Below are 20,539 nucleotides of genomic sequence, written 5' to 3'. Positions count from 1 at the left end.
CTGTCAATTTCCCTATGTACACCCATTGAGTTACGTTTTTTGCTTGGCTTGTCGCCGTCGCTACATGGGGTTACCATTTTAAACAAATAAACATTTGTATATACATGGCCAGAGAGCGTACACGCCACAGCAGAAAACGATTTGGAGCAAACATGGGACAGTCCGGAATAACTGTCCTTAAAGGAGCAATGAAGAGAAAATACAACTTTGTTAAATTTGAAAGAACTGGGATTCAGTATCTCACTCAGCTCCATTACAGCCATAAAATATGTTTTTTTAACGAAAAAAAGCAAGAAGTCTTTTAAAACTTTCAAATTTTGCGCCACAGTGACGTGTTATGAGCAAGAATGACGTCATACGGGCCAACAATAAAACAATTTTCAGTGCGTTAACTGCACGTTAGCATTCAAGTGATGCGGTCAAATGGAACTGGAGGCCCCATTACAGACGTCCAGTCATGTGTCGTCGGGACAGGTCGGTTAGGCGGCCGCCAATCGCACAAACAAGATTCCGTGACGTGATAGAAAAGTTGCGGTAAATTGGCTAGGGGGTCGCGACTACTTCACACGCTTTCTTTCTCCGTTATTTTCTCGAAGATTGCGATGATATTGGTATCATTGTTATCGGGACTAAGCAGTCTTTCTAATAAACCCAACTTGTATTTGTCTTCATGGCTCCTTTAACGCTTCACGGAAACCCCTCCGAAGGTACTACCTGTGCTGTATATGGGCAAAGAAATAGGCGGTTTACAGGTCCTGGCAAGTTGCTAGAAGTTAAATAGTATTATATACAGGTTATTGCATTTACCTGGAAATCTCCGCTCTTGGTCATGTTGACCTGTGAAGGAATACATAAGAGTACTGTTAAATTCCTTAGCGTGATGTGCACTTTCAAGTGAGAAAACAACGCATCTGTAGTCTCTTCGATTGTATGTTTTATAACTTCTCCAATATCCCTTGTTCATTTACCGCACTATTTGACCGCATTGTCGACGTTAAACGAGAATTTTCTGAATTCAGAAGAAGCAACAGTAGGCAAGCTACGTAGCTGATGCTGAGCGTATTTTGGAATCAGGGACACAATGGACGTAATCTAAATCCTACGGGCAAACATATGCATCGAAAATCATTCTGATATACACGCGCAGACCACTTTACCTATCCAATAGCTAAATAGCAGCTGTCTACAAGCAGCAACATCCTGTCAGCTTCACGCTACGAATTCTATACATGTGGTGCATTTCGCAGTATATAAAAGTTATTTCCTATTCCTATCTCCTAATTTTAAACATTTGCACAGACACAGTGTAATTTCTAATAACAGTTCTCACCTCCATGAACGTGACCGTGTTCTTGATGCCTGGTGCCTGTAAAAGAACACAAAAAAGATATTCCTATAGCATTTCGCTGAGTTATGGTAGATGAACAGCGGAGCTGGAGTCGGGACTATACGCGGCCTCCTAATACAACGTTACAAGAGGAGTGAAATTCAACACGGCGACTGTCTTGACTGGATTTCCACCCAGAATACGCCGAAAAAACTAGACGAATTGAACGTCGACATATGGAGGGCAATGCCAACGTAGACATGTTCGGCGGGGGTCGCACAGCGGCAAATATTCGACAAACCCTGATTTTCTACCTGACGGTCTACTTATCGCAAAACCGTGCCTATAGATAACAATCCCAAACAGTTGAAATGCACATCGAATGATGAGGCATACAAGCGTTGCAATTTCTGTGACCGGCCTTTCTTTATGTCGGCGTTTTCTCCTTCCGTTAGGCACTTCGGTGACTGGTGACCGAAACAGTCCAAAAAACCGTTGCCTGCTTTGGTCGAGAAATTGTTCTGATAGCTACTTTCAAATCGAAGCGTTAAATATGTTGAGAATGGCGTTAGGCTAACAACAATGGTCTATACAGTATGCTCCACAGATTCTGTCTGCGCAACAATATAATGAAGCTCTTTGTAGAGACACTCAAGTGAATGTGTCAAACATTATTTTTGGAAAAAGGGTATTGAAAAAAGAATAAAATTTATCTGGTGCTCTCGCGGACATTTTCAGTATTTAGTTCATTTATGTCAGAAGACAACACCAGACAACCACCGTGGCCGCCTCATGAACTAATGCAGCGACGTCACGGTTGACGCCGGTTTCCGTGTTCTCTAAGTCCCCAAAGTTTCCACTTTGACCCAGTTCACAGTAATGCACAGCCTGTGCGTTTGTTTATCTAAGATTAGTCAAAAATACCCGTGCAGAACCTTGCTAGTCCTTTTGCGTCCGTGTGTCCTCACAGGGACGTCACCGAATAGGCGTAAAGCATTTGCGTAAGACTGGTGAGTCTTGTTACCTTTGTTTTTCCACAAAAATAAATGATGCCTATAAAAAACGATGCTCATACACTAACTCGACAATGTTTATAAATCAGTTTAAAAATATAACTGAATGCATTTATTTTCAATTCTGCTGCAATTGAAGTTGTTTGTTTGCAATAGTTTGTTGTATCCGTGTTGGTTGCAATGCCTACAAACGTTGAGCTTGCTAAACGTCTTGACATGCTTGAAGGCCTATTCCAAGGGAAAATCGCCGAGGTTTTAGAAGATGTAACAAGTAAGGTGAAAGCTAGCCTAATGGCTGACACTGGCCCTGTAGTAGTCGAAGAGCTCAGAAAGGAAATCGAAGAATTTCGCCGCAGTCTGACGTTTATGGACGGAACTGTAGAAACGTTGACAAAAGAACGTGATCAACTCAGAGCTGCAAACAAAGCTATGGCTGTGCGGAATGAGGAGCTCGAAAGGCGAGTGTCGGAACTCGAGCAGTACTCTCGCAAGAACAACATCGAAGTGAAAGGCATTCCATGCACTAAAGGTGAAAGTTGCCTCGCGATAATTCAAGAGATCGGTAACAAAATAGAGTGTCCCATCAATGAGAGCGACATTGACATCGTTCATCGCGTACCCTCGTCCTCAGACGCAAAACATATAATCGCTAGATTTTGCTCACGTGCAAAAAAAGCAGACTTCGTTTCTAAGGCCCGCAAAGCGCGACTTCAGACGTCCAACATTGGCTTTCCGGCAAACGATGCATCACCCCTGTATGTGAACGAGCACCTCACCCAGGAAAACAAACGGCTGTTCGCAAAATCACTCTCGCTCAAAAGGGAAAACAACTGGCAGTTCCTGTGGACTGATGACTGCGTAATCAAAGCGCGTAAGACAACCGATAGCAAGGTTTTCAGGATTCGTAACGAGACGGATCTCGCCGTCTTCACCGCTCAGTGATAGAAAATTTACATCCACGTGCCACTATGTCGTACGTCAGCACACAGGAACTGCCGTATCTGCTTTCTTATCATCATACTGCTATACACTTTAACGCACGCAGTCTCAGAAAGCATTATGATGAATTTCACTCTGTCTTGTCGTTAACTAGTGACCCTTTTTCTATCATTTGCATCTCTGAAAGTTGGCTTAAGGACTCGGACAAAAATCTTTACTGCTTCCCATCATACCGCGCAGAATATTGTCACCGTGCAACCTCAAGTTACGGTGGTTCCGCTATTTTCATTTTCTCAGAAATCAGGTACAGACGTCGACACGACCTTTCCCTCAATGTAGCTGACTGTGAATCAGTCTGGATTGAAATTGATAAGTCTAGTTTTGGCAGTGACAGCAGAAACACCATATTTGGTTATATTTATCGGTCACCTAGCTCCTCATTGCCTAATTTCTGCAGCGAACTGAATAATCTATTACATACCGCTACATCTGAGAACAAAAATATGGTTGTAATGGGAGACATCAATGTCAACATTCTCGATACCAATTCCTCAAGCCAACATGATTATCTAAATTGTTTTAACGGTTATGGATTTGAATCGCTTATTGACTTACCTACCCGTTGCCCACCCGATGGTCCAGGAACTCTTATCGATCACGCGTTTAGTAATCTCTTGTCCCCGCCGGACGCATTTATCCTACGTACCGACATCACCGACCACTATCCTATTGCTCTTCGTTTCCACTGTCTCCTACCTAAAAAACATACGCCATCCATGAAATCTCTGTTCGACAAGGTTCGCTTTTCTGAACAAATTGCTAACGCAGATTGGTCCTCGGTTTACTCATGTGAAGATGCTCAAATTTCTTACACCAAATTTTCTTCAATAATAGGCAAATGCATATCAGCCTCAACGACGACGGTATCCTGTAAAAAAAAATACGCCTCACCCCAGTGCCCTTGGATAACGCAAAGCATACTTAAAAGTTTAAGGAAAAAGGATAACCTCTACCGAAAAACCAAAAGACAGCCTTATAATACTTCATTGAAAGAGCGTTACAAAAGGTACTCTAACACGCTTTCTCTTTTACTGCGTAAAGCAAAAAGAAACTACTTCGAACAACAGATAATTCTAGCCGGTAACAATTCTGCTAAGCAGTGGGGGGTGATGAATTCTTTTCTTAACAAAAACACCAATAACGATAGCATTACAGAAGTACATGATAATGGCAAAGTCTTCTCTGACCCAGTCGACATAGCGAATGCTTTCAGTTCATACTTCTCTCGGCCACCCCCTGTACCAACCGCGCAGCGCTTAAATAACCCGCGGCACGTGTCACAGTCTTTTTTTCTTTTCCCAACAAATCCTGGTGAAGTGCGGCAGACTATTCTTAATCTAAAAAATGCTAGTCCCGGTAAAGATAACATTCATGCAAACTGTATTAAAGAAAACGCCGCAATAATATCTGAAGTGTTTTCTTTTATTGTTAACCTAATCTTTCGGTCAGGGAATTTTCCTCAGGAGCTAAAAAGTAGTAAGATAACACCTGTGTTCAAGAAGGGTGATAGGAGGAAATTAGCAAACTACCGTCCAATTTCAATCTTGCCCTTTTTCATTAAGGTGGTAGAAAAACTAATTGAACAACGCCTATATAAATATTTTCTAAAATTTAATTTACTCACTCCAAGACAGTTTGGTTTTCGTCACGGTTACTCTACTAACTTAGCTCTAATCACTCTAGTAGATCAAATTAAAAAAGAAATTGACGAAGGTAAATATGTGGGCTCGGTATTTATTGATTTTACTAAAGCTTTTGACTCTATTAACCATGATATCTTATTTAGTAAACTTAATTCATATGGAATAGTAGGCCCAGCTTTGAAGACAATCCAAAGTTATTTAAAGGATCGAGAACAGACCGTAAGTATATCAGGAGTAAATTCTACTAGCAAAACTATTAACATCGGTGTCCCTCAAGGCTCAATTCTTGGACCTCTTTTATTTTTAGTTTATATTAATGACCTTCCAACCTGTCTTAGTCCAGCAACTTATTGCATTTTGTACGCTGATGATACTACTGTCTTCACCGCGAATAAGCAAATCAACTTGCTAACGGAACAATTAAATTATGACGTGAAGCAAATTGTAGCATGGTGTAATGATAACCACTTAGCAATTAATCCCTCTAAAACCAAGTTTATGATCTTTAGCTCAAAGCCGAGGGAAACAAGTACTATTCTACCGATTTACATTTCTTCTCACGCCATTTTTCCCAGTAGTCATTGCACTTTTCTGGGTGTTGTACTGGACAGCTTTCTAAAATTCGATATTCACATTAATTCATTAGCGAAAAAGACTGCGTATGGTATTAGAATACTTCTTAAGGCCCGTTCATACTTTGGTGCTTCTACTTTAATTACTCTGTACTATGCTTTTATCTATAGTCATATAAACTACTGCATAACTTCATGGGGACTTACATACAGTTCTCATCTCGCCCCATTGCAACACGTTCAAAATCAGGCTGTACGTATCATTACGCACAGCCCCTATAACGCTCACGTCACCCCACTTTATAAACAACTTAATTTTCTACCATTACTCAGTCTTTTAAAATACAATCTAGGAATTACGGCCCATCATGTTATAAACAACCCCAGTTTCATATATATTCTAGGCAGGGCGTCCCTCTCGAACCCCAACAAAACACGTTTTGCGCTTCAAAACAACTTGTTGCTCCCCAAAATATGCACCAACTATGGAAAACTAACTGTCGAATTCAGTGCGATCAAATTTTGGAATGAACTACCTGTATCAATCAAATCAACCGCATCATTTCCTACTTTTAGGCGTCTACTTCGTTCGTATTGTGGAAATAACTGCTGAAAACTACCTGGAATTTTTTTTTCAGTTATTTCCCGTTTACTGTAGTTACCTTTCTTTTGCTTTAAGTAAATGTCGTTATATTATTTCTGCTTAAAATGTTTTTTGCGCTCGTTTTTGTTATTGTGGTCATTTTGTTGATGAAGTAATTGAGCATTGGTAGTTTGTATAGTCATGTGTTTTTCACATTGGTATTTGTGTGCTATAAAGTATTCATTATTGCCCCAAACGTTCTTTATCCTTTTCCTTTTTTTTCCCTTTACTTTTCTTTTGTATTTCTTCCTTTCTATATTTTCTTCCTTTCTTTTTTTTCTTTTATTTTGTTTGCTGATCACCTTAACAATAAATTAAACGCTGGTTCGTAATAGTGTATAAGCTATAATTGTTTGGATGTATGTCTACCGATTTGGAACATTTGTTTGTAAATTGTACGCCTGCAATAATGGCTAAACCGCTAATATTAATCACTTTTCATACATTCAATAATAAGAGGTCCCCTCGGCAGTGCTTCACTTCGGGACCTCTTTCTGTACCACTCCAATGTATTTGTTCACTATCATGTAGCTAATAAACTTTGATTTGATTTGATTTGATTAAACCCCGGATATGTATAGATAGTTTCATTTGTGCATATCTGTTAGGGTATTTTGAATGTTGCAGGAGGCACAAAACTCCAAGAAAAACTCAATTGTAGAGAGAAACAATGTTATGTTACAGCGAAATTAACTTCACTGAAATATTTCTCGTTGCGTGTAAAATTTCACCAAGTTTTTTGCTTGATACAGAACGTCATGTTGAGAACGTTGACGGAATCGTCATATCGTAAACGATAGAGCTATGGAAGGGTGGTGCGCGTAATTTCGTTGGGCGAAACGCTAGATTATGTTACTTTTTAGAGACCCAAAAATACTGCTGACAACCCGAGCCTGCCGTAACAATGTCGTTTGTACTAAACGGGCATTTAAAGGTTCGTTTAACGGTCATTTAGATGTCATTAAATATTAAAGTGCCCGTTGTAACATGGTTCGTTTGAATTTTTCACCCATTCAGGGGCCGGGATTTCGGGAAATACGCGTTGCTACTATTCAACCGTCCACATCAACTGGTCTTATTATGGCGTCAATAACGATACAGCAACAAACCTACCAAGAGACGTTTAGGCATTGCCGGCTCGTATATCGCTATAAACCATGCCCCTACAAAGCCAAAATAAATAACAAACATAATTATGGTAACTGCAAAATTGAGAGGACTGACATAACGTAAATTATTGGCCTGCCAGCAAAGATTAGTAGTCTTTCTACTTATTGTCAGCTTTAAAATTACAGTGAGTCTCTAGCCTCTGCTACTGTGAGTAAAAGTAAACCGTGTAAATTAACAGCCGAATGGAGCACAAATCGAAATTAACCGTCACTCGGGTAAATTCGATATATCCCTCAGGAACTCCGTTTAGCATAGTCATCTTTAAGGTGTAACAACATGCAGCAGCAGTGACGAGTGACTCCAAAAACCCAATTCAACGTGTACAGCAAACAACTAGTGCGGAGGACAGCGACTACCAAAAAATGTCAGGGCAACTCACCGGGGGCGGTAGTCTATCATTTTTTCTTCCGCTTGTCGCTGTCGCGCGCACCATGTCTTTGCTGTAACCATTGAGTTACGTTTTTCGCGTCGCTTTTCGCCGTTGCTGCGTAGAGTTACCCTTTTAAAAAAAAAACACACATTTGTGTATAGATTGCCACAAGCGTCCACAGAGCAGTATAAAACTACATTTAGCAACAAACACTCACAGTTTCGAATACTTGTCCTTAACGCTTCACAAGAAAACCCTCTGAAAGGATTACTAGTGTTCTATATGTGCAAAGAATTAGGCAGTTGACAGGTCTAAACTAGTTCCCAGTAGTGAAGTGCAATTACAAGGAGACTGTAATATTTACCAGGATATGTGCGTTCTTGCTCATGTTGACCTGTGAAGGAATACAGAAGAATGCGGTTAAAAACCTTGGCGGGATTGGCACTTTCAGGCGAATAAAACAACGCATCTAAATCGTTTGGAATGCATGTTTTACAACTTCTGAGAAATCCGCTGTTCATTCAGCGCAATATTCGATTTTTTACTCGACGTTAACACAGAAGTTTCTGAAATCAGAAGAAGCAACAGGAAGCAAGCGACATAGCTGATGGCAAGCGTATTTTGGAATCAGGGACACAATGAAAGTAATCTAAATTTTACCCACAAAAACATGTGTCGAAAATCATTCTGATATACACACGGCAACCGCGCTACTTACGCAATAGCTCAATTTTTCCTTAACCTTTCCAAAAGTCGCAACATCCTGTCAGCCGGCATGCTACAAATTCTATCATGATGGGTACAGTGGAAACAAAAATCGGACAAGAAAGAACACAGGACGGAGCGCTCCCTCCTGTGTCCTTTCTTGTCCGAGTTTTGTTTGCACTGCACCCATCATGAACCTATAAACCTATACCAGCACGCCTAACTCGCAGTTCGTCCTACAAATTCTATATATGCGGTGCATTTAACAGTTCTTAAAAGGTGATCTCTCATTCCTATCCCCTAATTTTGAAGATTCGCACAAACGCAGCGTAATTTTTAATACCAATCCTCACCTCCACGGACGTGGCCACGTTCGTGACGACTGGTGCCTGTAAAGGAATACCAAAAAAATATTCGTAGACCATTTCACTCAGTGAAGGTACAGGACTAGCGGGGCTAAAGTACAAACTTTACGCGGCCTACCATTACGACGAGAAACGAGAATTAAAATTTAAAGTAGAAAGCGCCAACTTGTGTTGAATGTATCTCCACCCAGAGGACCCGGAGAAAACTAGACGCATTGAACTTGGACACTGGGAGGGCAACGCGAACGTAAATAGGGCTTGCGCGAGTGGCGCAATGGCAGATCTACGAGAAACCTCAATTATCTACCTTGCTGTCTACTGATCTTGAACTTGGGCCTATTGATAACACGTCCACTCAAGCACATCCACCCGCCGCGGTGGCTCAGTGGCTAAGGCGTTGCGCTGCTGAGCACAAGGACGCGGGTTCGATTCCCGGCCGCGGCGGCCGCTTTTCTGATAGAGGAGAAAAGCAAAAATTCCCGTGTACCCCATTTCAGCGCACATTAAAGTTTCCCGGGCTGTCAAGATTAAGCAGGAGCTCTCCACTACGGCGCGCCTCATCGCCTGCGTTGCGTCGGCGCGTTAAACCCTACAATCAATCAAACGTGCATCCAATGATGAGCCGTATATGCATTGCAATGTCTGTGACCGGCCTTTATTTTTCTATGTCGGCCTTCTCTCCTACCTTTAGATTAAATATATCGGTGACTGGTCCCGAAAACCGTCAAAAAGACCTAGTTGCCTACTTCAAGAGGGATTCTTCTAAAACCTAGTCTGGAAGCAAATCTTCTAATGGGTTCAAACTCGCATCAGGCTAACAACACTGGTCTACACAGTATCCTCCACTGATACTGTCTGTGGAAAAAAACTATCAAGCTCTTTGTAGAGACCATCAAGTGAATTAGTCAAAGATTATTTGTGGCAGCATGGGGTATTTCAACTCGAATAATCATTTCTCTGGCAGTCTTGTGGAAGTTTTAAAGCTTAGTTCATTTCTAAGACCAGAAAAGAACACGAGACGACCACCGTGGCCACATCATGAACTAATGCAGCGACATCACAGTTGCAGCCGGATTTTGTTCAATCGAAATTACGAAAATGTACCCATGTCATATCGTTCCAGTCCTTACGCATCCGTGTGTCCTCACAGAGACGTCACCAATCAGGCAAAAAACATTTAGGTGAGGCGGGAGAGTTTTGTTTTACATAAGGTTTTCCGCCAAAATACATGCAGCTCTATAGAAACATAGCGATGGCTAATTTTACGGAATTCAAGCTGATCCCTAACATTATCAAAGTAAGCCACTTGTACAGGTTTCCTATTTTAAGGGCATTTTTTTCTGCATCAAACGCCCTAAAAAGCGTTTTAGTATCACTCTCATCCCTAACAGCAAGGGATGCTGATTCACGCACGCGCAGCACATAACAATGGGTAATGCCGCGATTCCCCACTAATTATAAATTTCAGGCTCTACACTTCAACATTCCCGCCACTGTAAATGAACCCAAACATACAGGTCACTTTTCCCGCAGACAGTTGCGGCAATACTTCGTAAACTTGTATATAGTTTACATCACTGTTACAATCATTGCTGTTCTTTTGTATTTATGTGCTACATATTGCTGTTGTTTCATGTCTTCCAGTGTGTAGAACTGTCTTTCTGTGTTCATTTGTAGCAACTGTGATTTCTAAAACCGTAATTCGTATAATTTTTCGAATTCAGCTTATTGTGTTGTATAACTACGTACCAAGGATGTAGTCTTTCATTTGCTTTCGTTATGAGTGATTTTCTTTTTCTTCATCCCTGCCAAGTGAGGGTTTCCGGGCCACTGTCAAGCTGTCTTCAGCAGCTTTTAGCCCGGACTACCCTCCAGTTTCTTCTGGATGAAATATAGATTATCTTATCTTACCCTAACTCAACAACGCTTACGCCTATAAATATAATTCGACGCATTATATAACTCAATGCACACTGATTTAAATCGTATATGTATAGATAGTTTCACTTGTTCACAATTATTGGTGGATTTCGAATGTTGCAGCTAGGAGTTAGAAAAACAATTTCATCCTACAGTGAAGTTAACATTACTGGAATTTTTACCCTCGCACGTAAAATTTCACGAAGTTTTGCGCTTAATGCCTAATGTCATTTTCAGAATGTGGACGGAATAGGCGCATCGCAAACGATACACCTAAGCAACAACGCTTTACGTGATTGGGTTGGGCGAAACGCCAGGTGAGGTTACTATTTAGAAATACAATAATACTGCACACAACCATCTGAAACTGCCGGAACAAAGTCTTTTACGCGGTGAACAGACATTCAAAGGTTGGTTTTATAGTCGCTTAAATGTCATTTAAAGTTGAAAATGTGGATTGCAATAACCTTCGAATTTTAAGTGCGAATGCACTTCTTAAGCGAGCCTGAATCGTCCGCCGCCGTCGTCCGCATAGCAACAGCTGCGGGTGCGCGCGCTCCTCGTCTCCTCCTCGTCTTCCCTAGCAACGGGGGGAGATGGGCGCGCGCTACTCTCCTCCTCCTCTCTCCGCTCAGTGACTGCGGGTGTTGGGCGCCTCCTCTCTACTTCGGGCGGGAGAGCTCTCGCTCGCGTAGCGGGCGCTCCGCATTCCGACGCGTGAGGGCGCTCGTGTAGCCCTCGCCGTAACGGCGGGCGCTACTCTCCTCCTCCTCTCTCCGCTCAGTGACTGCGGGTGTTGGGCGCCTCCTCTCCACTCCAAGATCACGATATTCACCGTAATCGCGCAATCAACAACCGTGCATTCGCACTTACACACTCTCCCCCTCGGGGAAGTGCGAGGGAATTTTTTTCGCCTATTCAGAAGCAGGGATTTTGGGAGATACGCGCCGCTAGTATTTCACCGTCCACATCGCATGTTCCTAATATGACGGCTCTAACGACACAGCAACAAGCTCGCAAGGCGACGTTTAGACATTGCCGTCACGCATATTGTTAGAAACTGTGTCCTAACAAAGCCAAAACCGATAACAAACGCAATTATGCTAATTGTAAAATTGAGAAGACCAACAAAGCATAAATTATCGGCCTGTCCGCACAGGGTAAGTAGTCTTTGTACTCATTGCCAGCTTTAAAATTACAGTGAGGCTCTAGACGACTGCTACATTGAGTAAAAGTAAACCGTGTAAATTTCCTGGGCGCTGGAGCAGAAAGTGAAATTAACCTACACTCGCGTGTGTTCGATATATCACTCAGCAATTTGGTTTTAGCTGAGTTCGGAGCGACGAGTAATGCGAAAACCCCAACTCAATGGATTCAACAAACAGGTAGTGTGGACGACAGCGGCGAGTAAAAAAATGTTTACAAAGCCTGCCGACGTGGCGACAACGACAGGGACGAGGCGTCGCCATCGTTCGCTTTTTGCCGGCTAGAAGCAGCCCATAAGCGAGGTACACGGATGAGCTACAGTGACGGAGGGCATAGCGGCAGCGTAATAATTTTTTCGCTTATCGCGGTCGCCCACATTATCTGATTGATGCAACCATTGAGTTACATTTTCCTCTTCGCTCGTCGCCGTCGCTGTTTGGGGTTACCCTTTTATACAAATAAACATTTGTATATAGATTGTCACGGAGCGGTCACGGAGCAGCAGAGAAGCAGATTCAGGAACAAACAATCCTTCACGCTCCCTCGAACCCCTTTGCAGGGATTACCTGTGCTCTATACGCACAAAGAATTAGGTGGTTGACAGGTCTCGGCAAGTTGCCAGAAGTGAAATATACAATTAGAAGGAGGCTGTGAAATTTACCCGGAAGTGTGCGTTCTTGCTCATGTTGACCTATGAAGGAATGCAAAAGAGTGAGGTTAAAAACCTTGGCAGGATTGGCACTTTCGATCAGGCGAATAAAACAACACATCAGGAGTCGTATGGAATGTATGTTTTACGACCTATGAGAAATCCCCTGTTCATTGAGCGCAATATCCGAGTGCTTACTTGACGTTAACCGGGGAGTTCCTTAATTCAGAGGAACAAACAGAAGGCAAGCTACATAGCTGATGGCAAGCGTATTTCGGGGTCACGAACTGAATGGAAGTAATCTAACTTTTACGCGGAAAAATCTCTGTCGAAAAGCATTTTCATGTACACACGCCAACCCCATTACCTCTGCAATAGCTAAATTTCTCCTGCAGCTGTCAAAAAGCCGCAACATCCTGTCAGCCAGCACGCTACAAATTCTATATATGCGGTGCATTTCACAGTGTTTAAAAAGTAATTTCTCATTCCTACCTCCTAATTTTCTAGATTTATACAGATGCAGTGTATTTTTATCACAAATACTCAGCTCCACGGACGTGGCCGCGTTCTCGACGTTTGGTGCCTGTTAATGAATATAAAAATATGTATTCCAAAACCATTTCACTCAGTAAAAGTAGATAACCAGTGGCGTGTGAGTCCGGACTATTCACGCCCTCCCATTACGATGACAAAAGAGAAGTGAAATGCAAATTAGGAAATGGCAACTTGTCTCGACTGAATTTTCGCCCAGAGGATCTGGAGAAGACTAGACGCATGGATTTTGGACACCGGTGACGTCCTCACAAGGACGTCACAAAACGTCTTGGTTTGGTGACATCCTCACAAGGACGTCACCAAACAGGCAAAACGAATGTGGGTGAGGTTAGATAGTTTTTTACCCGTGTTTTTCCGCAAATGCAACTCTGTAAAAAGGTGACGATGGCTAAATTCTCGTTCTTCAAGCTGATACCCTACCTCGACAATGTTTAAAACTCAGTTTATCAATATAACTTAATGCATTTATAACTGAATGCACACTGATTAAAAATTGGAGGTATATAGAACATTTCAGCAGGCAAAACATAAGACATAGACCTAAGCAGCAACGCTTCACGTAATTTGGTCTGGAGAAACTTCAGTGACGTTACGATTTAGAAATGCAACAAAACTGCAGACAACCATCTGAATCCGCGTGACAATGTCTTTTCCACGGTAAACGGTCGTTTATAGCTTGTTTTAATGGTGATGTAAATGTCATTGAAAGTTTAAGTGTCAATTGTTATATGCCTTGTTTAAAGGAGCCATGAAGACAAAATACAAGTTGGGTTTATGAGAAAGACTGCTTAGTCCCGATAACAATGATACCAATATCATCGCAATCTTCGTACAAATAACAGAGATATTAAAGAAAACGTGCGAAGCAGTCGCGACCCCCTAGCCAATTTCCCGCAACTTTTCTATGACGTCACGGAACCTTGTTTGTGCGAGTGGCGGCCGCCTAACTGACCTGTCGCGACGACACATGACTGGACGTCTGTAATGGGGCCTCTAGTTCCATTTGACAGCATCACTTGAATGCTAACGTGCAGTTAACGCACTGAAAATTATGTTTTATTGTTGGTCCGTATGACGTCATTCTTGCTCATAACACGTCACTGTGGCGCAAAATTTGAAAGTTTTTAAATAGTTGCTTTTTTTCGTTAAAAAACATGTTTTGGGGCTGTAAAGGAGCTGAGTGAGATACTGAATCCTAGTTCTTTCAAATTACACGAAGTTGTATTTTCTCTTCATCGCTCCTTTAAATTTTTCCTCCATTCAGAGGGAATGATTTCAGGAGATACACGCCGCTACTATTTCACCGTCCACATGGCATGGTCTTATGGCGTCTATAACGACACATCTACAAGCACACAAGATGACGTTTAGACATTGCCGGCTCGTATATCATTAGAAACCATGCCCCAACAAATCCAAAAGCGATAATAAATATAGATATAATCACTGAAAAATTGAGAGGACCAACATACCATACATTATTGACCTCTATGCACACGGCAAGTAGTTTTTAAACTTTATATCAGCTTTAAAGGTACAGTGCGGCTCTGGACGTATCCTACATTGTGTAAAAGTAGACGACGTAAATTAACTGCGCAATGAAGCACATATAGACATTAACATACGCTCTGGTATATTAGATATATCCCGCAGCCATTCGGTTTAGCGGAGTAAACCTTTACACGATTAAACATTTATATGTAAATTGCCACAGAGCGCCGACGGAGCAGCAGTACACTACATTTGTGAGCAAACACTGACAGTGCGGAAAAAGTGCCCTTAACGCTTCACAGAATCCCCACTCAAGGGATTACCTTTGTTTTATATGTGCAAAGAATTAGGTGGCTGACAAGTCTTGAAAAATTCCCCAAAATGAAATGTAATTATTAGTAGGCTGCCACATTTACCGGGAAATCCACGTTCTTGCTCCTGATGACCTGTGGTGGAATACAGAAGAGTAAGGTTAAAGGCCTTAGCGTGATGCACACTATTAATTTAAGCAAGCGAATAACAAATCTGAAGTGTTTTGGCAAGCATGTTTTAGGACGTCTGCGAAATCCACTAAACAGTAAGCGTAACATTCGAACCCCTCCTCGACATTAACCGACAATTTTCTGGGTTGGGACAAATTAAAATTTTTTGCTCGAATAATAATTTAGTCGAGATTAAAAATGGAAAGAAGGACCAATAAACTTGTGAAAAATCTATCCTTTCAGTAATAACCAAAACAAAATTTTTCTTCGGTGTAACTGCATACAGTCGGGCGAAGCACTGCAAGCGAAGGCATGCAAACTTGATGCCCTGATCAGAATTACAAAACTCGTATTCGGAAGAGTATTTTATGACAGGGGAGACAAGGAACTCTAAGAAGCGCGTGATTGTTGGATTTCATAATCGTACGACCAAATTGTTTAAACGTGTAGAAATATCAGTACGTTATAGCGTGGGTTGAAAATCATGGCGTGATTTCCGGGTAAATTAGCCGGCAAAGAGTTGCTCGTTTGAGGTCGAATTCATACGTTATCAACAAAGCGACACAAAAAGACGTAAATGATAAGCCACTTCACTGTGTGGAGGTCGATGACTAGCGAAGTTGTTTAGCACACGACATAGTGGTGACAAGAATTTTCGAGGAATGTATAGACCGTTTACAGCACAGCGCCCTGGGCGCGGCCAAGTAGGCCAGCTTGACGTCATTCGCCATGGATGGCCTTTCAGAACGTGTTTCTGGCCGTGGCTGTCACTGATGCGGCCCGATTGGCAAATTTGGCAATTCTAATGACGATATTCTTTCTTGGGCTACTCAAACCCCGAAATTTTGGTCTGTCGGTCTGTCTGTCTGTCTGCGACTGTATTCAGCCACACGGCCAAAGTGATAATAGGTCTGCGAAACAGCCTTATATACTCGCAGCCAAATCTAAACGTTTAAGTCCGGTGTAATGTTCAGACTTGTCAACATTGTTGAACAAGAACAAGGCCTTACACAATTATAAGACAACAAATTAATACGGAAGTGATATTTGCAGTGTTCCTTTATAACAAATTATAGATGCTTGATTTTTGCGAAATGAAATACTACATCCACTGCAGAAAAAGAAATCACTCTGCCGTCACCTGCTGTCGCCCGCGCCACGATAGATTCTGACTGTGTTCTAACAATTTAAGCGGCAACAGTTACGAGAGGTTCCACTAGATAGCTTCCACGTTCTGCTTGCAACGCACGTCGAGTATGGCAACGTCATTCTATAAACGCTGAAGTAGGGCGCCTGGATTCACGCGCGTCTCCGCCGTGTGGCAGCGCTGGCATCGAGGCCTGGAGGAGTGGAAAGCGGTAAATTGAAATCGACTTGAGCAAGCCTTTAGCGTGTTTACCTTGAAAGGAGCGCGACGGAAGAGGAACAGCATCAGCGGTGAGCGGGAAAACGAAGAAAGGCATTTACTTGGCCAATGTCGCCAAAGACTATCGTCTTTTGTCGACATTTGCAACGAAAGAAGTAGATGCGCAGCCAGTTTTTTTAGTAGTGTTTCTATGGATGGGGGCCTGTTGTCCAACTAGGCAGGGTGCGCCAACGTTCAGAGATTGCGTAGTCACAAAAGAATACTGCATAAAGGTTGTTCGAGCGCTGTTTCGATTGGCGTTCGTAGCCAAGTTCCCTTTTCACGGGTTTTGTCCAAATAAAGCTGTCCGGTGGGTTATAGTTTTTCTTCTCTATTCATACGTACTCGCTTAAAATAACAAAATAACAGCCTAAGGGCTGTAACATCGTGTAATAAAACACAATTCCACATGTAGTAGTAACGTTGAAAAGCTTGTTTTGGAAGCTCTCCTTCCCGGCCTACGCTAGAATGGTTGGCTGTGGACGCATTATTATTATGAATAGGAAGGGCTGTGAAACATAATAATCCTGCATGGATGTGGATCTTGTGTTTACTCCTTTACCACTTCTTCATGTTTCGATGCGCGTTGAAAAAGGTGCGGTTCTCAGCGTCATAAATGTTATCTGACTAGACTCTAGGTGGCACGGTCGGCCTTGTATACCTGCTCCACATTATCAGCTGTTGCCTGTTCAGTGTGTGCTAACCCGCGGCTATGGAGACACGCACGTTGAAACTGTCTTATGGCTCCTACAGTGGACGGAAAGGTCGCATATGCGTGGCAGTTAACGGTAGGCGCGCTCGCGCGAAAATCGCTAAATAATATTTTGCGTGTACAGTGAAGCTTATTTTAAAATCGGTGGACCAAGCTTTGTTAACGCATATAAATGTTTGCAGAGCTGGCACATATGGCTTGCTTGGTAGCCTTAATTGGTTTGGTAGCATGTGGGACATGACATGTTTAACACGAAAGTGTGTTATGCCCAGCTACACAAAGATTTTGGTGACGTGATATCCGTCACAGAAGTAACGTCGCCAGAAAAAGTGCCATTGACGCTGCGGCGCCCGGTTTCGGTACCACGAATCTCTGGCCACGACAGGAGGTACGCGGCGCTCTTCCGACTGCGCTACGAGCCGACGCGTGAACAGGACGACAAACGCGCCTTATAGCCTTCCTTTCAGATGGTGCTGCGTGGCCTCCGCGATCTGCTGCCGGCGGCGCGCCGGCGGCAGCAGATGCCATTCTGGCGAAATAGCGACGTGCAAGTTCATATCGATGCACAATAAACATTCAGCTGGTCCTGTGAATGCACATTTCACTTTCGTGTATTACCGGTTCCTATGGAAGAGGAAACAACCACAATTTTTTTGTATGTGTCCTTAGTTTTTATTTTTACTTAGGCATTTGTGCATTAATTTTCGCCAGATATGCTGCAGCAAGTTTTATTTACTCGTGACCACCTAATGGCTGACTGCGATAACCATGTATGCAGCCGATTGGAACCCTACATACTATGCAATTAGAGAGTTGAAGTTTGGAACTTCCATTTTGTGCAGCCTCAGTTGTGACTGTGCATCGGACTACTCGGAAACCATTCCGCTAGTATAACCCAATTCAATGACTTGCGCAGCGAAATATATCCCTCAAGATTTCAGTTACCGGTGTCCTCGAGAGCGCCCTTTGCAAGGTACGTGATACTCGCTGAGGGAGCAGACTTGGCATACGTTCCGAGCCACAATTGTAATCGGTAACGTTTTTCTCGGTGGTTTTGTACTCTTCGTATGATCTACCTGGCGTAATAAGTGCGACATATGCCACCTATGGAGGAAACCTGAAGTGTTGGGAGCGAATGACCGAATAACGCCTGGTGGTACCACGCCGGAAACTTCACATACTTCCGCATACATTAGAGGGCTACCGCGATCGTCCCCTTCCATTTCGCGACGACCAACATAAGCCCCGACTGCGTCCACAATATTAAATTATGACTTTTCTTTGCGCCGCACCCATTTTGCAAACGACTCACTTCGAGTATGGCGACTGGAGTCTACGGCGAAACCGACATGGAAAAGGCCAGTAATGGCGCGTGCAGCGCTGGCGCCATCTGGCTAAGGTGGGCATAAGTGATCGCTGCAAACGGTCTATACGAGGTAATTTCGTTTCTCTTGAGCGTCAACGGTGGTCATCGTTAAGAAAAACACGTACAGTTGCGGACGTTTTCTGCTGCGCATTCAAGACAAAGTTGGCTTTTCCACAAGGTGTTTCTGTACATGCAGAGCAAAAGTGCAAGGAACCCAATTTTATGTCTGCCCCACACTCGGACCACTTCATTCTGTAAGTTAAGTAGCATAATTGAAAGAAATGTTTCCTCGGCGCGTTCTGAGTGTGTGCCACGCTGGAGCCCCAGCACTGAGCTCCTACGTGAGGAAATAAACACCCCGCTGTGGTCCGTAAATTCGCGGTCACCATCTCTACCATAGGCCGTTTGAAACATGAGGTGACGCACACACCTTGACGTTCGATATCCAGCGCCTCGCAATAAAAATCGCCTCATTATTCAAAGGCACCAGCAGCCTCGGGGCTTTTATTCACAGACACGAAAAATCCATGCACCCCTAGCCATATAAGCTTTGCCTAAACGATACTTGTTCGTAGAATATATTCCCTATAGGGACTGGCGCATGTACTTTTATTTAAGATTACACTTGTAAGATGTATCTGCCTCGTATAACTAGGTTCAGTTTACACATACCATTATTGGGATTTCACACCAACATGTCCTACTCTTCCCACCCTGCCGGTAAATTTGGTGTGTCAAAATGAACCCCCAACCCCATTCCCCTTGAGTTTGTGAATGGCATTGTTTAGTCCATTTACGCCCCTTGAAACAACGCTGGAACAATGTATGAGAACGAGTGTTTACTTCCATTACCTAGGCATGCGCAGTACCAAAGGCACCGACTGTGCTTACCACCGTTCTTCTGAGCAAATCCTTGTTTTCAAAAAAAAAATTTGGAAAATTACGTAGTTATTACGTATTTGTCACACCCGCTACGAAAGGAGGAGGAATAAACTTTTATTGACTCCCAATCTGAAAACCAAGTTTTTTGGCCGTGCAACGCAGGATTCCAAGATGTCTTCATCGAGGCTGACGAACTCTTGCACCCCTTTTAGCTAGTCCTACTCACATAACAACAAGACACGCAAAAAAACGGAGGAAGACACTGGCTCGCGCAGTTACGTCCAACGGGTGGAAACCGCACAGACCCGGCCAATCCCGTGAAACAGCGGTTGTCTTGTTAAACATGATTAACGATCACTCGGGGTGGGTGTTCACGTGATTGATTAATTTTATGCTGCCCATACCCTGAGGCATCCTGGCGCACTCTAAGACAGTCCAGTGTTTCAGCTTCACCACACGGCATTCGACTGCCTAATCTATGGAGCCGAGGAAAAAATTCCGGCCAATGACGATGTTTAGCACGCAGTTTTACACAGAAGTTCAATATGCGCTGTGGCACCATTACGGCAACGCAAGCGTGACGCTCTTTTTAAGTCAAATAATATGCGCATTGTTTCCGTTCGCAGAAGTTGCGTTGTAGGCCGCATATCTGCTTGGTTATATATGAGTAAATTGTGCTGAATTTGAACCATAGGATTGCCTTGGAGTGTCGGGAACTCCTTCTCATTTTTTTCTTGTCTCAAATCAAAGATGACATCAACGAAAGCTGGGGCTTCAAGTGTTGTTCTCACCATGATAGCCCATGCGACGGGCGGGTTGCCGACTCCCGCTATGTCCAGGACGACCGGTTGCTTCACCGAAAAGTAAAGAAGCGTACGAAGTATTACCCTTTCTGCACCGATAACCCAACTGCAGTTATAAGGATTCCCAGTGCCACCGCTGTTTCAAGTCAACCAATGCTCCTTTCCCAGTACGCACTGTATCGGCACTCCTACAATCTCTGATTACTTTACCATTTTTCTTATCTGGCTTAGCAAGCCAATCGCAGCGGCTCGGATAACATT

The 20,539-nt window shown here is 43.0% G+C and overlaps 1 long non-coding RNA gene across 1 annotated transcript; it reads right to left on the bottom strand.

Annotated features, from left to right (window-relative positions):
* Positions 1-1,328: 1,328 nt before the first annotated feature.
* Positions 1,329-9,190, bottom strand: LOC144139201 (uncharacterized). Its single transcript, XR_013316095.1, has 3 exons — positions 9,115-9,190; positions 8,102-8,131; positions 1,329-1,366 (listed from the first exon to the last, which is right to left on the bottom strand). It is a non-coding gene; the product is annotated as an uncharacterized LOC144139201 (long non-coding RNA).
* Between the last annotated feature and the right edge of the window lie 11,349 nt (positions 9,191-20,539).

Source organism: Haemaphysalis longicornis, unplaced genomic scaffold (genome assembly GCF_048455015.1).
Source record: "Haemaphysalis longicornis isolate Haplotype H1 unplaced genomic scaffold, Haemaphysalis longicornis Haplotype H1 scaffold_5, whole genome shotgun sequence".
In the NCBI taxonomy this organism is placed as follows: Eukaryota; Metazoa; Arthropoda; class Arachnida; order Ixodida; family Ixodidae; genus Haemaphysalis; species Haemaphysalis longicornis.
The sequence above is the reverse complement of the archived record's forward strand: the minus strand, read 5'-3'. Positions and strand labels throughout refer to the sequence as shown.